Genomic DNA, 15,779 nt, shown 5'->3' with positions numbered 1-15,779 from the left:
ATCTTGGTGACTTTCTGTTGCATCCCTACACCCCCCTCTCTCCACCTTTTTGTATATAGGCACTCACACACAAAACACTCACTCACTCACACACACACACACTCACACACACACACACACACACACACATCATCCAGCCAGCAGGGCTTATTACTTATACCTCCAAAACACACCTTGAATCTTGAACTTGACCACCCTTTGCAATCTCCACTTCCCTGGCTCAGTCACCGTCATCTCTCATCCTCCTTTCCATGACCGTCTCCCTGGGCTTTTGATTCTCCTCTTGCCTCCCACATCCATTCTCTGTAGATCAGCCAAATGGATCATTTTGAAAGGCCAACTGACTCTTGTTACTCCTCTGCTTTAAACACTCCAGTGACTCCAACACAGACAGAAGAAAATCCAAACTCTTCCTGGCACCCCAGCTCTGTGTGATATGGACTTCAGCCTCCTCCCATGCTTAACCTTGTCCCATTGGCCTTGCTGCCTCTTCAACAGACCAAAATCCCTCTCTGGCCCAGGACCTTTGCACAGGCTATGCACCCCCCGCCCCCGCCCCCCCCACCCCAGGGAACACTGCCATTCCTGGCTTTGACTGTGCTTATCTCTCCCTTCAGAACTCACTGTCTTCTGAGAGGGGCCCTCCCTGACCACCCTTCCTATGAGAGCCTCTAGTCACTCTTGATCATTGGTAAAAGAGGCTTTTTAAAGGTAAAATTATGATTCTCACCTACATATAAAAAGAACACAAGTCAAAGATTCCATTTAACTCAGAATTTGTGAAAAAAAAAAAAACAACAAACACCAAGATGCTACAACTGATTCAAAACACACACACATACACTGACAATCAGAAATGATAGAATGGATTTATAATACAGTTATAAAAATGGCCAGTATTCACAGGGCAATAGTTAATTGCATTCCACTCCAACCAAATTCGCTTGCGTTTCCATGACTAAGACTCATTTGTATGTTGTAGTAATGAAAGGTGCGGGCCCTAGACTCAAACAGGACTCGGGCCCCAGACAGGACACCCAGTTATTTGTCTTGGCCTATTTCAAGGTCTCTTGCAAGTTTCTTGACGTCCTCTTTCTTGCACTTAGCAGCATTTTTTTTTTTTTTTTTGCCATTTTGCCTTTCACCTATTTCTTAGCTCTCTCCCTGTACCCCAGGTTTGAATGTGTCTTGACGGCAGAAATTCTCTTTAGTATATAGGCCTGCAGGAAATCCCATGGAGAAAGGCACTCTCATAACCTGGGATCTTCTGGTTCCTGGACAGAGCGAGTGCGTGGGTAATTCTGGTTGGGTTAGGGAAGGAGTAGGTGGAAGGTGCTGCGGGGTCTAGGGAATGCCGGAAGGAGGCGGCGCAGGAGGGATTAATCCACCGACATTCCCTGCCCGCCTACTGTGTGTCAAGCAAGGTTGGGGCGCTAGTAACACGGTCAGGAAAAAGATGAATCTGAGGGCTTTGCGCGCTGCAGGCCTCGGTGTAACCTGGAGTCTGAGTGAATGAGTTAAACACACATACAAAGGTGAATTTGGCGTTTTGACGAATGTTAGGAAGGAGAACTCGCGGTACGCTTGCCTTGCGATACCCCTGGCTTCACCTGATTCAGAGACCTATAAGCCAAAGGGAATGTGCAGATTTGTCTGCTTTGTGCGGTAAAGGCATGAGGGCATGTATGCAGAAATGTAAATGTATACAGACATGCAAATCAAAGCTGATGTGAACAGTAAGTACATGAATGCAGAATGAAAGCCTGTCGGCGGCACGAATGCAAGTAGGTGGGAGTCCTCTGTTTCTTCGCCTTTCAGACTCTCCAGCATACCGCGCGCGCCCTCTGCTGCTGCCCAGGCGGGTTTCTGTACCTTCGCGTTGCATTTCGCTCCTCCAGTTGGAGCAAAAGCTTGTATCTAGCTCCTCCTAACGCTGGGCAGAGAACAAAACCGCAGCGCCTGCCGTTCGCCACGCATGCGCACACTGGAATTATTTCGAAGGGGATCGCTTGCAAAGCCCTTTCAGCGGTAGTCAGGATGGCCGAGCGGTCTAAGGCGCTGCGTTCAGGTCGCAGTCTCCCCTGGAGGCGTGGGTTCGAATCCCACTTCTGACAAGGCTAGATCTTTTTCGTTTTTCACGAACGGCGACGTCTGAAATATGCCCTGTGGATATTAACCTTTTTACAAAACAAGTATTTTCTATTTATGACAAGTTATTTCCTGAAGACTTATTTTGAAATGTAAAACTAATCCTTCTCTGAAGCCGCAAAGCCATTCTTCAGACATTTGAAGTAAGGAAAATGCAAAAGCTAGAGTACTGTCAGAAGTGGGATTCGAACCCACGCCTCCAGGGGAGACTGCGACCTGAACGCAGCGCCTTAGACCGCTCGGCCATCCTGACTCCTGGAGATAGAGTTTGCGTGGGATTCTATTTAAGTCACTATTGGTGCGACGTGGCTTGGGAATTATTCAAATAATTCTGGGGTCTCTCGCAGCTGGAGATCCAGCCACACAGCCCCTTGTCATCCACAATCAATAACCACTGTACTGCCAAGATTTATCGTTACCCTTAAAGTAGTTCAGTCTTTTTACTACTTACACGTTTTAAAAGGAAACTTTGTAGCCTACACAGAAACGGAAAATTAGTTTCTCTTGCCATCAACAGGAAATAACCATAAAAATAAATAACAATGGAAATGAAACTATATTATTGAATTCTAGTCATTTGCCAATGCTGTGACTAAGTTTTCACATTATTTTTAATGACTAAAATTACCTGAAAGGGTCTAGACTATTGTTGGGCCCCTGGGGGGAAGTGAGAGGAGGTCTAGAGGATTCTTTTTGGAAGAAGGTATTATGGACTTTGCATGGACTCCTCAATGGATTGAAGCCACTGCAATGGGCTTCCATTCCGCATGTGTTTAGGTGAAGCCTCATCAAGAAAGAGAAAGTTGGCTTTTATACTTTTTTAATAAACTGAACGAAGGAAAAGCTAGAAAATGTTAAACTTGGAGAAGAGACCATTTATCTGTTTACAAAAGCCTGCTGTGTTTATGGGGTTGGAATTGTGCCGTTGAATCTTGCTGCAGGAACTGAGGCTTGATATGTAGGTGCAATGGGTGGGTAGTTACCACAGGGGAAGTTTTCCACAGAAGAGCTTGCTGAAAAGAAAATAAGCTGCCTGTGTAGACAGTGACATCCCCTTCACAGGAGGCATTCAAGATAAGGCTGGACAGTCACTGCAGGAAAGCGGGTGAGGGGATTCGACGGTTCCCGTATTAGTTTCTTTTTGCTGCTGTAACAAACTGCCACTAATTTAGTGGCTTAAAACCACATCATTTATTATCTTATGGTTCTAGAGGTCAAAACTTGTCCCTTCTGGTGGCTCTAGAGCAGTGGTCCCCAACCTTTTTGGCACCAGGGACCGGTTTCATGGAAGAAAATTTTTCTACCGACCGGGGTGGGGGATGGTTTCGGGATGATTCAAGCATATTACATTTTCTGTGCACTTTATCTCTATAATTATCACATCAGCTCCACCTCAGATCATCAGGCATTAGCTCCCAGAGGTTGGGGACCCCTGCTCTAGGGAATATCCATTTCCTTTCCCTTTCCACCCACATTCTTTGGCTTATACCCTCACATCACTCCACCTTCTGCTTCTGTCTTCAGGATGCCTTCTGTGCCTCTGACCCTCCTATCTAACCTCTTCTCACCTAAAGCAAGTGTGGTCGCCCAAAGCACAGCGAGGCCAAACACACCTGAAGGTCAGTTTGGAGCAGGGGAAGATTTATGGCAAGGGCCATGCAAGGAGAAGAGGTGGGTCATGCTCAGAAGGTCCGAACTCCCCAAAGGGTTCCAGGGAAGAAGTTTATACGGGCACTTTAAGGGTGGGGAGGGCTGCAGGGTGTGTGTAACCTCCCTCTGATTGGTTGGTGGTGAGGAGACAGGGCGGTGTTCTAAGAACCTCAGTCATTAGCATTCTGGTTCCAGCCAGCGGGTGCTCAGCCTGAAATTACCATCCTCCGCCTGGGCTGGGCACTTAGCTCCCATAGACCTCAGAGATGTGTGTCAGGTTATTACATCACCAGCAGGACCAAGAGCACACCCCAAGGCTGTGCTATGGTTTCTTTCTGCATTCCCTCACTGTAATTACTGTTTGAATCAGAGAAGGTCTTGGAGGCTGAAACCTTTTTCCTACAAACAAGAAATGGGCGGGGGAAAAAGAGAAATGCTAGGGGCAAAGAAAGGCCCTTGCATGTGGGGAGGGGCCCACAGGGTTCTGCACAGTTTCGATTCCTCCTTTTCTTTGATATTCCTCAACGTGATGGTCACAGGTATTGAATAGAACGATCACTCATAAACTTGGCAGAGGAACTTGATTTCAGGGGAACTCAGTTTCATTACAAAGATTATTTATTTAAAATATATATGTATAATAAAATGTTCCTATTAAAGTCTCAAAGGCCACAGAAACATCAGGACCTGTGATTATCCCCGGGTGGTGGCATTTATTGTGAATTTTCTTTTCTCATTGGTTACCTGCATGTGATATTTATATTTTGAACATGGATTACTTGGGTAATTCTGTTTTAATTCAAAAAACTGTCAGGAGGACTTTCCTGGTGGCTCAGTGGAAAAGAATCCTCCCGCCAATGCAGGAGACACTCATTCGGTCCCTGATCCAGGAAGATCCCACAGACCTTGGAGCAACAAAGCCCAGGCACCACAATTATTGAGCCTGTGCTCTAGAGCCAGGGAAGTGCAAGCATGGAGGCCTCCTGCCCAAACTGCTGAAGCCTGAGCATCTAGAGCCGGTGCTGTGCTACACGAGAAGCCACTGCAATGAGAAGTCCGCCCGAAACTAGAGAGTAGCTCCCACTCTCTGCAACTAGAGAAAGCCCACCCAGCAACGAAGACCCAGCACAGTCAAAGCATAAAAAATAATTTAAGAAAAAATTTTAACTGTTAGGAAAATTGGAAAAGAATTTGAAAAAGACAAAAGATTTCTGGATGTTCTTTCAAATGAATGTTAGGTGTTGTCTACAGCCGTTCTGTCTATTACAGAAGCCACTAATCACATGTAGCTACAGAGCATTTGGGATGTGTTGTCATCTTAGTGCAAAAAAAGAAATGCAAGATGTCTCAATAAAAATGTTTATATTGATTACATGGATTTTGAGGGGTGGTTTTTTTTTTTTTTTCGGCTGAGTCTTACAACTTGTAGGATCCCTCACCACAGATTAGAACCTGGGCCCCAAGGGAGCGTAGCCATTGACCCACCAGAGAAGCCCTTTGGCTATATGTATTCAGGCTTTTTGAGTGTGCTCCTCTAGTGACTTCTTGTTTTTGTTTTTGTTTTTTTTTTTTTTAAGGTAAGAAGTAGATTTATTCAGATACAGAGAGAAGCACACTCCACAGACAGTTGGGGCCATTGCAGGGAGCGAGTGTGGCTTGTTTTTTATTTTTTTTAATGGATTTATTTTAGTTGGAGGATCATTGCTTTATAATATTGTGTTGGTCTCTGCCATACATCAACATGAATCAGCCACAGGTATATGTATGTCCCCTTCCTCTTGAAGCCCCCTCCCACCGCCCACCCCATATCAGCCCTCGAGGCTGTCACAGAGCACTGGGTTTGTGACTTACACCGGCTATCGGTTTTACATGATACTGGACCTGTTTCCATGCTGCTCTCTCAGTTCGTCCCACCTTCTCCTCCCACTGTGGCCACAAGCCTGTTCTCTATATCTGCGTCTCCACTGCTGCCCTGCAAATAGGCTCATCATGCCACCTTTCTAGATTCTTTATATATGTGGTTTTTTTTTTCTTTCTGACTTCACTCTATAATAGGCTTTCATTTCATCTACCTCATTAGAACTCATTTCATCTACCTCATTAGAACTGACTCAAATGTGTTCTTTTTATGGCTGAGTAATATTCCTTTGTACATATGTACCACAACTTCTTTATCTATTCATCATGCTGTTTTAATTGTTTAATATTTAGTTCATAAATTTGCAAACAAATCTTGTCTATAAAATGAAATCAATTCCACCCTTGGTAAAAGCCAGTTCTGCATCTATGAGCAAATTCACTTTAGCATTGCTAATTGTGACAGATACGTACATGTATGTGTGTAAGTGTACACACTTACACTAGACAACCTTCACCACCACCCTTCTTCAGTACTCTTTCCATCTTGCAAAACTGAGACTCTGTGCCAAACCACCATTCTATTTTCTGTCTTTATTAATTTGACTATTCTAGATAGCTCATATAAGTAGAATCATGTAATATTTGTCCTTTTGTGACTGACCTGTTTCATTTATGATAATGTCTTCAAGGTTTGGTTCTTCCTAGGTGACTCAGTGGTGGAGAATCCGCCTACACTGCAGGAGACATGGGTTCAATCCCTGGGTCAGGAAGAGCCCTTGGAGAAGGAAATGGCAACCCATCCCAGTACTCTTGACTGGGAAAACCCACGGACAGAGGAGCCTGGCGGGCTATAGTCTACGGGGTTGCAAAGGGTTGGTGGACACAAATAAGTGACTAAACAACAACAAACTTCAAAGTGTATTCATAGCACGCGTCAGAATTTCCTTCCTTTTAAAGGCTGAAGAATGTTCCATTGTACATCTATACTACATTTTGCTTTTTCCATGTATACTACAGTTATCCATTCATCTGTAGATAAACACTTCGGCGGCTTCCATGATTTTACAACAATTTTTAAGGGGGGTTCATGTTTGGGAACGCGTGTACACCCGTGGTGGATTCAAGTCAATGTATGGCAAAACCAATACAGTATTGTAAAGTAAAATAAAGAAAAAATAAAAACTAAAAAAAAAGAAAAGAAAAGAAAAGACATTTTAAGGCCAAAAAAATTTTTTTTATTTATTGATGCATAGTTGGTTCACAATGGTATGGCAATCTCTGCTGTACAGCAATGCGACTCAGTTATACACATAAATACTGATACATATTTATATAGTCTTTTCCATTATGGTTTATCACAGGATATTGAATATAGTTCCCTGTGCTATACAGCAGGACCTTATTGTTTTTCCATTCTAAATGTAATAGCTCAACAGGTAAGGAATCTGCCTGCTACTCAAGAGACACAAGAGACTCGGGCTTGATCCCTGGGTTGGAAAGATCTGTTGGAGAAGGAAATGGCAAACCACTCCAGTATGCTTGCCTGGAAAATTCCATGGACAGAGAAGCCTGGTGGGCTACAGTCCATGGAGTTGTGAAGAGTCGGACATGACCAAGCACAGCACAGCACAATTATATAATCCTGAATAATCTCATTTTAAAGTCCTTAATCACACCCGCAGAATCCCTATTGCTAGAAGAGGTAACATTTACAGGTTCCAGGGATTAAGAGGGACCATCTTGGTAGAGTGGGCATTGTTCAGCTTGCCACAATTATGTCATATACTACTACTACTAAATCGCTTCAGTTGTGTCCAACTCTGTGTAACCCCATAGACGGCAGCCGGGGGACCAGAGTCCCCCGTTCCTGGGATTCTCCAGGCAAGAACACTAGACTGGGTTGCCATTTCCTTCTCCAAAGCATGAAAGTGAAAAGTGAAAGTGAAGTCGCTCAGTCGTGTCTGACTCTTAGCAAACCCATGGACTGCAGCCTACCAGGCTCCTCCATCCATGGGATTTTCCAGGCAAGAGTGCTGGAGTGGGGTGAAGACTCCATTTATATGACTTTCTGGAAAAAGCAAGGCAACAATGACAGAAGATAGATCAGCGGTTGCCTGGAGAGTAGAGGTCATGAAGGACCTTTCTGGACTAATCACAATGTTCTATATTTTAACTTCGGTGGTGAGGAACTTCCTTGGTGTTCCAGTGGTTGACTCCACCCTTCCATCTGCCTGCCAATGCAGGAGCTTCGGGAGAATGGGTTCAATCCCTGGGTCAGGAAGTTACCCTGGAGAAGGAAATGGCAACTCACTCCAGTATTCCGGCTGGAATAATCCCGGGAAAGGGGAGACTGGTGGGCTATAGTCCATGGGGGTTGCAAAGAGTTGGACATGACTAAGCACACATGCTTCCAATGCAGGGGGTGTGGGTTTAATCATTGGTTGGAGAACTAAGATTCCACATGCCTGGTGGAGTGGCCAAAATTTAAGGAAAAACATTTCTGTGTGTTATTATGAGAAAGCGATGGCACCCCACTCCAGTACTCTTGCCTGGAAAATCCCATGGACGGAGGAGCCTAGTAGGCTGCAGTCCATGAGGTGCGAAGAGTCGGACATGACTGAGTGACTTCACTTTCACTTTTCACTTTCATGCATTGGAGAAGGAAATGGCAACCCACTCCAGTGTTCTTGCCTGGAGACTCCCAGGGACGGGGGAGCCTGGTGGGCTGCCGTCTATGGTGTTGCACAGAGTCGGACACGACTGAAGTGATGCAGCAGCAGCAGCATACATATTTATCAAAATGGCACAAAGTGCGAGAAACAAAGTAGAGAAAAACAATACTGATCTTGGGTGGTCTCAGTTGGCAACAGCTTAATCTCAGTTTCCCCCCCAATCGGAGATTGAAGCCAGCCCATGGCAGTGAGAGCACGGAATCCTGGCCACTAGACCATGAAGGCCAGTGGCTAGTGACAAGACCCTGGCTTGCCTGCTTGGTGGGAGTGAATTTCGACAAAGGGACAGAAACAGGTGAAATAGTGAAACAAGTTAAATATTTATTAGGAGGGGGGGGGAAAGTAAGTGTGAATAGGCACACATGAACTGGCTCAGAGAGAGGGTTCTGGCTTCTTGGAAGTTTAAACCACTCATATGGAACATATCTGGATTTCCTCTCATCAATCTTCTTACTTTGCCTGGCTCTGAGTCCATCTTTGGGCTTCCCTGGTGGCTCAATGGCAAAGAATCCACTTGCAATGCAAGAGATGCAGGTTTAAATCGTTGGGTCGAGAAGAGCCCCTGGAGGAGGAAATGGCAACCCACTCCAGTATTTTTGCCTGAAAAATCCCTTGGACAGAGGAGCCTACAAGGGCTGCATGGGGTTACAAAGAGTTGGACATGACTTAGGGACTAAACAGCAGCAGCAACAGAGTCTATATTTGGTATAACTTAGTGTCCTCCCCTGTTTGGGGTACACACGTCTTAGCCAAGATGGAATCCAGCACAGAAGCCTCTGGGAAGGCTGACACCACCTATTATGGGGTGGCATCACCAAGGAGCCTTTCTGCAAATGTGTAGTCGGGAAGGTCTTCTTGACCTCATGAATGAGAAATATGTGGTCTCTATCTTTCATCCAAGCAGGACTCAGCTCTTCCTTGTTTCTACCATTATATTTATTTTGGAGTATCTTTCCACAGGGGACAGACTCAGCTGCTCAGCCTGGGGCCTCAATAGCAACACAGAAAATAACCGTGGGGAGAGGGGATCCAAAATATAAAAGGAGCTCCTAAAAAAAAAATTCCACAAACCAGGCTGCAATGTTGGAGGGAGCACAGAACTCCGCAAAACTGTTGTCACTTCTGCAAGGTTCAGGGGGTGCTCCAAACCACCCTCAGGCGATTCAATAGTTCATTAGCTACAAGGCCTCACAGAATGTACTGCAAGCTCTTATTGTTACAGTTTGTTACAGCTAAAGTACACGGATTACAATCAGAGGTGGGGTGATGGAGATGTTCTGGAATTAGTGGTGATGATAGTTCATGACAGTGAATACACTAAAATCACTGAATCGTGTACATTTTAAAAGGGTGACTTTTGACTTCCCAAAGTGGAACATCCATTGTCCTCTCCCCAGGGAGTCACGCACTCCAGGCATTCCTTACGCAGCACTGATGTGTGACAGTCCATACAGACTACTACCAACCAGGTAAACTCACCTACCGCCTGGGGAGCCACAGCCTTTTTGGGGAGTTCATCACCTGGCTACGGGTTGACGGCTCACATCACCAAGCTCAGTTTCCAACTCTTCCAGGTGGAGCTGCTTGAACTGACAGCCTGTGCCTCCACTCCAAACCACACTGTTAGACTATCTGGTGTGACCAGACCCTACCCTACAGAGGCATGACATTTCAAGGGCGATTACTTCTCAGAGACCGAGGAAAAATGATCAGACCACTCTTTGGCCTAATTTTCAATTCTTTAGTACACAGAAGGCAAATGACTCAAACCTTAAATTCACAGAAAAGGAAATACAAATGGCCAATACTTGTCACCACCAGCTAAATATTAGGAAATACACATGGAAACAAAGAGACTTCTTAAAAAAAAAAAAAAAAAAAGCTCACCGCACATAGCCATGTGGGCTTCCCAGGTAACTCAGCAGTAAAAAATCCACCTACAATGCAGGAGACACAGGTTCAATCCCTGGGTCAGGAAGATCTCCTGGAGAAGGAAAGGCAACCCACTCTAGTATTCTTTCTTGGGAAATTCCATTGACTGAAGAATCTGGCAGGCTGCAGTCCATGGGGTCCCAAAAGAGTAAGACATGACTTAGCATTTAAACAATAGCCATGTGACTCAGGTGGTAAAGAATCCGCCTTCAATGAGGGAGACCTGGGTTCAACTACTGGGTTGGGTAGATCCCTTGGAGAACAGAATGGCTACCTACTCCAGTATTCTGGCCTGGAGAATTCAGTCCATGCGGTGGGGCTGCAAAGAGCTGGACATGACTGAGCCACTTCCACTTTTCAGCCACCTGCCTACTCAGTCACGTCCGACTCTGCAACCCCATGGACTATAGGCTCCTCTGGCCATGGGATTTCCCAAGCAAGAACACTGGAGTGGGGTGCTATTTCCTTCTCCAGGGGATCTTCCCAACCCAGGGATCAAACCTGGGTCTCTTGCATCTCCTGCATTGGCAGGCAGATTCTTTACCATTGAGCCATCAGGGAAGCCCATTTTCAGGCATGGGGCAGGTAAATAGTTAAGTTCACCTACTCTTAACGTGGGCGTTAACTAATAGGGACTTTTGGAGCAATTTGGCAGTATCTAGTTTTAAAAACCGCAAATAGCCTCAATCCAGTGGTTCTGTTTTGAAGACTGGATTCATATGTGTGCAAAAATGTAAATAAGAGGCTTATATAATATTGAAACTACATAACTCCGATGGGATTCAAACCCAGCCTGATCAGGGACTTCCCTGGTGGCCCAGTGGTTGGGAATTCACCTGCCAATACAGGGGACAAGGGTTTGATCCGTGGCCTAGGAAGATGCCACATGTTGAAGGCCACCTACACCCATGCACCATAATTACTGAAGCCTGAATGTCTAGAGCCTCTCTTCTGCAACAAGAAAGGCCACTGCGATGAGAGGCCCACCTGCCTCAACTAGAGAGTAGCTTCAGCTCTCTGCAACTAGAGAAAGTCCACACAGCAACAAAGACCCAGAGCAGCCAAACATAAATGAACAATTTTTTAAAAGAAAGAAAACTTCTCAGATTGGAACTTGAACACATAGGCCAGGATTCAGAACTGTTATCTTTTAACTGGGATCAAAAACCTGGTTTCAGGACTTAATGAAGCTCAGGTTCTTTATGTCGCAGCACAGAAGGAATTCAGCAAGAAGCAGTGATAGGTAAGAAGTGGATTTATTTACAGGCATACACATTTCATAAACCAAATGTGGTGTCTTGAAACGGGATAGCAGCCCCAAAATACGAGGCGGTTAGTTTTATGGGCTGGGTAGTTTCACAGGCCAATAAGTGGGAGGATTATTCCAACAATTTTGGAGAAGAGGGCAGGGATTTCCAGGATTTGAGCCACTGCCTTCTAACAACAGCCTCTTCCAACAACACAAGAGAATACTCTACACGTGGACATCACCAGATGGTCAACACTGAAATCAGATTGATTATATTCTTTCCAGCCAAAGATGAAGAAGCTTTATACAGTCAGCAAAAACAAGACTGGGAGCTGACTGTGGCTCAGATCATGAACTCCTTATTGCCAAATTCAGACTTAAATTGAAGAAAGTAGGGAAAACCTCTAGACCATTCAGGTGTGACCTAAATCAAATCTCTTACAATTATACAGTGGAAGTGAGAAATAGATTTCAGGGACTAGGTCTGATAGACACAGTGACTGATGAACTATGGATGGAGGTTCATGACATTGTATAAGTGACAGGAATCAAGACCATCCCCAAGAAAAAGAAATGCAAAAAAGCAAAATGGTTGTCTGAGGAGGCATTACAAATAGCTGTGAAAAGAAGAGAAGTGAAAAGCAAAGGAGAAAAGGAAAGAGATACCCATTTGAATGCAAAGTTCCAGAGAATAGCAAGAAGAGATAAGAAAGCCTTCCTCAGTGATCAATGCAAAGAAATAGAGGAAAACAATAGAATGGGAAAGACTAGAGATCTCTTCAAGAAAATTAGAGATACCAAGGGAACTTTTCATGCAAAGATGGGCTCGATAAAGGACAGAAATGGTATGGACCTAACAGCAGAGGATATTAAGAAGAGGTGGCAAGAATACACAGAAGAACTGTACAAAAGAGATCTTCACGACCTGGATAATCATGATGGTGTGACCACTCACCTAGAACCGGACATCCTGGAATGTGAAGTCAACTGGGCCTTGGGAAGCATCACTACAAACAAAGCTAGTGGAGGTGATAGAATTCCAGCTGAGCTGTTTCAAATCCTGAAAGATGATGCTGTGAAAGTGCTGCACTCAATATGCCAGCAAATTTGGAAAGCTCAGCAGTGGCCATAGGACTGGAAAAGGTCAGTTTTCATTCCAATCCCAAAGAAAGGCAATGCCAAAGAATGCTCAAACTACCACACAATTGCACTCATCTCACACGCTAGTAAAGTAATGCTCAAAATTCTCCAAGCCAGGCTTCAACAATATGTGAACCAAGAACTTCCAGATATTCAAGCTGGTTTTAGAAAAGGCAGAAGAACCAGAGATCAAATTGCCAACATCTGCTGGATCATTGAAAAAGCAAGAGAGTTCCAGAAAAACATCTATTTCTGCTTTATTGACTACACCAAAGCCTTTGACTGTGTGGATCACAATAAACTGTGGAAAATTCTTCAAGAGATGGGACTACCAGACTACCTTACCTGCCTCCTGAGAAATCTGTATGCAGGTCAAGAAACAACAGTTAGAACCAGACATGGGACAGAGGACTGGTTCCAAATTGGGAAAGGAGTACGTCAAGGCTGTATATTGTCACCCTGCTTATTTAACTTCTATGCAGAGTACATCATGCTAAATGCTGGCTGGATGAAACACAAGTTGGAATCAAGTTTGCTGGGAGAAATATCAACAACCTCAGATATGCAGATGACACCACCCTTATGGCAGAAAGTGAAGAACTAAAGAGCCTGTTGATAAAAGTGAAGGAGGAGAGTGAAAAAGATGGCTTAAAGCTCAACATTCAGAAAATAAGGATCATGGCATCTGGTCCCATCACTTCATGGCAAATAGATGGAGAAACAATGGAAACAGTGGCAGACTTTATTTTGGGGGGCTCCAAAATCACTGCAGATGGTGACTGCAGCCATGAAATTAAAAGACATTTACTTCTTGGAAGAAAAGTTATGACCAATAAGGCAGCATACTAAAAAGCAGAGACATTACTTTGCCCACAAAGGTCTGTCTAGTTAAGGCTATGATTTTTTTCCAGTGGTCATGTATGGATGTGAGAGTTGGACTATAAAGAAAGCTGAGTGCTGAAGGATTGATGCTTTTGAACTGTGGTGTTGGAGAAGACTCTTGACAGTCCCTTGGACTGCAAGGAGATCCAACCAGTCAATCCTAAAGGAAATCAGTCCTGAATATTCACTGGAAGGACTGATACTGAAGCTGAAACTCCAATACTTTGGCCACCTGATGTGAAGAGCTGACTCATTGGAAAAGACCCTGATGTCGGGAAAGATTGAAAGCGGGAGGAGAAGGGGACGACAGAGGATGAGATGGTTGGATGGCATCACCGACTCAATGGACATGAGTTTGAGTAAACTCTGGGAGTTGGTGATGAACAGGGAGGCCTGGCATGCTGCAGTCCATGGGGTCGCCAAGAGTCGGACGCGATTGAACTGAACTCAGGCTTCCCAGCAGTGAAGAATCTGCCTGCAACACAAGAGAGGAGGTTTGGTTCTATCCCTGGGTTGGGAAGACCCCCTGGAGGAGGAAATGGCAACCCACTCCAGTATTCCTACCTGGGAAATCCCATGGACAGAAGAGCCTGCAGGGCTATAGTGCATGGGGTTGCAAAGAGTCGGACATACATATGCACATACTTAGCCTCAGAGCTGTCCTGGAGCCTGTGGGTACGTCATTTAGCATATGCTATTGCATTACAAGTGTATAATGCTGGGAAAGATGGAAGGCAAAAGGAGAAGGGGGCAGCTGAGGATGAGATGGTTAGATAGCATCACTGACTCAACGTACACGAATCTGAGCAATGTCCAGGAGGCGGTGGAGGACAGGGAGGACTGTGCAATCCGTGGGGTCGAAAAGTCAGACATGACTCAGCAACTGAGCAACAAAAACAAAGCGTATAATGAGGGTCAGGGTCTACTGAAAGTTGACTCTTCCACCCTCTGGGGCCTAATATCCTCAATGGCTATGTCATTCTTTTAAAGGTTATGCTCTGCCCCCTTCCCTCCCATTGCAATATAACTTGTAATGAGGAACTATTAGGAACCACTTAACTGTTTACCAATAAGGGAAAGGATACTGTAACAGCCATCCTATCAAATATTATTGTTGTTGTGTTAATCGCTCAGTTGTAGCCAACTCTTTGCAACCCCATGGCCTGTAGCCTGCCAGGCCCTTCTGTCCATGGAATTTTCCAGGCAAAAATACTGGAGTGGGTAGCCATTACTTTCTTCAGGGAATCTTCCCAATCCAGGGATCAAATCTGGTTTTCCCGCATCGTAGGCAGATTCTTTATCAAATATTATATGACATGTAAAAAGAATTATGTCAATCTTTGTGTGTTGTTGTGGAGAAATGTCCAAGACATGTTAAGTGAAAAAAATATAAAGTTCCAATGCATACAGTCTATTCCCATTGCTTGGTAAAAAATTTTTAAAGTTACACACAAAGCAAGTCTGTATATTTCCACATATTATATGGTCATGAAAAAAATAAGAAAAAGAGAGATCTGATGGGATACTCCAAATTCTTCTCAGTGATTAACTAAAGGTGAGGGTCCAGATTTGGAGACGTGTGTATGATGTGCAGTGAAACAAACTAATGAAATAATTGTGCAATGAAAAATGAACCAAACCTACCAACCCCACAGCACTAAGCACAGGGCCAGTTGGAAAAGTGTTCAGTCAATATTGGCTGATTTTAATCAGCAACCTCCTAAAGCTGGCTTCTGGATTTTGTTGGATGACCCCTCAAAGGAATCTTTCTATGAATTTTTGGAAAAATTGGAAATCAGATGGTGTAACTGCCCGCTAATGGTCTGTTTTTTAATAATAAAATCCAGGAATACTCTAATGGTACAGTGGTTAAGACTCTCTGCATCTACTTCATGGGGCACAGGTTCAATCCCTGCTCTAGGAAATAAGATCCCGAATGCCACAAGGCACAGCCCAAACACTCTCTTAGCAAGGATTTTAGACCTAGGTGACCTGGCTCCAGGCTTCCCATGTGGTAAAGAATTCACCTGCCAAGCAGAAGTCGAAAGAGACACAGATTTGATCCCTGGGTTGGAAGATCCCCTGGAGAAGGAAATGGCAACCCACTCAAGTATTCTTACCTGGGAAATCCCATGGACAGAGGAGCCTGGTGAGGTCAGGGCGTCTCAAAGAGTTGAACACAATTG

The 15,779-nt window shown here is 44.6% G+C and overlaps 2 non-coding genes across 2 annotated transcripts; one reads left to right on the top strand and one right to left on the bottom strand.

Annotated features, from left to right (window-relative positions):
* The first annotated feature begins 2,031 nt into the window (after positions 1-2,031).
* TRNAL-CAG (transfer RNA leucine (anticodon CAG)) lies at positions 2,032-2,114 on the top strand. Its single transcript has one exon. It is a non-coding gene; the product is annotated as a tRNA-Leu (tRNA).
* Positions 2,115-2,318: 204 nt separating this feature from the next.
* TRNAL-CAG (transfer RNA leucine (anticodon CAG)) lies at positions 2,319-2,401 on the bottom strand. The gene has a single exon. It is a non-coding gene; the product is annotated as a tRNA-Leu (tRNA).
* Between the last annotated feature and the right edge of the window lie 13,378 nt (positions 2,402-15,779).

The sequence above is a fragment of the Budorcas taxicolor genome, chromosome 18, assembly GCF_023091745.1.
Source record: "Budorcas taxicolor isolate Tak-1 chromosome 18, Takin1.1, whole genome shotgun sequence".
Classification (NCBI taxonomy): Eukaryota; Metazoa; Chordata; class Mammalia; order Artiodactyla; family Bovidae; genus Budorcas; species Budorcas taxicolor.
The sequence above is the reverse complement of the archived record's forward strand: the minus strand, read 5'-3'. Positions and strand labels throughout refer to the sequence as shown.